The 2,190-nt window shown below is 17.5% G+C and overlaps 1 annotated feature.

Annotated features, from left to right (window-relative positions):
* Positions 1–268: 268 nt before the first annotated feature.
* Positions 269–677: a repeat region.
* Positions 678–2,190: the final 1,513 nt, after the last annotated feature.

Below are 2,190 nucleotides of genomic sequence, written 5' to 3'. Positions count from 1 at the left end.
ACATGCTCTTTATTAATTTGTTCGTTCAGTGCTCTATCAAAGTCATCGAACACCCAATTAATAAATCAACATGCTATTTATTAATTTGATTGTTGAGTATTCTATCAAAATCATTGAATAGGCAATTAATAAACTATTGGGGAAGAAAGAAAATGATAATTCCTGAGAATAAATTTTGTCATAACATTTTAAGAAAGAATTATACAGCACGAGAATAAAATTTTCGTGTTTGTAGTATTTATATAATTAAACTTGTATTTTATTAACTATTCATTAATTATAGGTTTAGTGACTTAAGAACATTATGGAACAAAAAAATTAATAAAGAATAGTGTTACTTCAACTAATTTAATAAATTAAAATACAACTTAGATTATATAAACCGGTAAACTCTTTTACATATAGTCTAATTCATTAAGTATTTTATATTTTTATGAGACATTTTCTTACATTAACAAAAATCGTATATTTTTATTAATAATTTAAATACTCTTTAATAATCAATTTTTATTATATATGTTTTACTAATAACATTATGAATGATATCTAGCAATTTAAACCCACGATCTTAAATAAAAAAGCATGAAAAAATAAAAAAATAGAAAATAAACCATACGCATACTACAAAACGCTGATATTTTATTATTTATAATTTAAAATTTCTTTTTAAAAATTGAAACAAATATTTGCTACAAAGAAGTTTTTTAGTTATGATTTTTCTTCTTTTTATTTCTCCAATAATTAAATCATTTAAAAAATGATTATATTTTTTTTTCTATTTATTTACATTATCAAAAAAAAAAAAGAAAAATTAATTAATCATTTACTTTTTATTTAGTAGTTAACGGAAGTTACTATTAACCTTTTTGAGAATAAAAAAAGATACCTATATGGAAAATAAATAGTTAGCCATGCAAATGCGAATTGAAAAAAAAAAAAAAAAAATTATCTTTATTTTTGTCTATCTATAAATTTAAAACATATAAAAAAATATATTTACTTTTTTTGAAATAATTTTTTTTAATCAAAAAATTAAAAAAAAAAGTGACATGTAGTATATTTTGTTTAAATTTACATAGGAAAATTTTATATTAACTATAATAAATTTATTATGCTTTATAGTATTTACATAATTTAATTATTATTTTATTAATTAATTATGTTTCATAAAGCAACGGACTTGAATTGCCAAATATTATTCATAACATTACATGTAATCCTACGTTAATTAAATATTAGTTATTAACAAGGATATAATTTTTTAATAAAAATAGGCATTATTATTAATGTAAATAAATATTTATTATAAACAGAAAATTCATAAAGAAGTAGAATACGTAGATACAGTATGCTAGTTATTATCATTATAACTAAATTTAAATTCATTAAATTAGTAGAGAAAACTGTAAATGCTTCTTACTAACATGTTTGTTCAGTACTCTGACTAGTACTAGTTTTATTGATTTAGATAATACATCAATGCTATAAAGAGGAAACTGTATTTATGTAATTTAAATAGTTGTATATTTCTTTATTTCAGTAAAACTTATCATATTTATTAAAAACATAAAACCTCAGTAATTATTATTTCATAAATAAAAATCTTTTAATTACTATTTCTAAGGATTAGTGTTAAAAAATTACATTTCGTTCTTTAAAATAATAAAAGTACATATTTATTACTAGAAATAACGAAAATTTAATTTTAAAACATAGAAGATTTTCTCTAATTAAAATATTTAATAAAAATTATGAGAGTTTTTTATCATGAAATTCGTATCTTTTCAAGTTAGAAAAAACAAATAATAATATATATTAAGAGAAATATAAAAATGAAATAAAATATCCACTATTATTTAACTTTTTTAATTAGATTTTATATAATAATAATTGTTAATATATTATATAGAAATTTTTTTATTATCAAGAAAGCTAATAAAACCTTTTATTAACCAGATATATATTATATATTGTTATAGATGTCATTTATTCACTAATAGATTATTTCATATACGTTATCATTAAAAGAATGAAATATATATTATTTAATTATATAAAAATAGCTATGACAATAGGTATTTATAAATTATTATTTATATGTATGATTTAATCTTTGTGAATAGACATTATTGTCTATCTTGATTAATTATTTATTTATAAATATTATAATTTATAAATAAATGATATAAT

This window comes from Plasmodium gallinaceum (assembly GCF_900005855.1).
Source record: "Plasmodium gallinaceum strain 8A genome assembly, contig: PGAL8A_v1_114, whole genome shotgun sequence".
Taxonomy (NCBI): domain Eukaryota; phylum Apicomplexa; class Aconoidasida; order Haemosporida; family Plasmodiidae; genus Plasmodium; species Plasmodium gallinaceum.
This window is presented reverse-complemented; position numbering and strand designations above follow the sequence as displayed.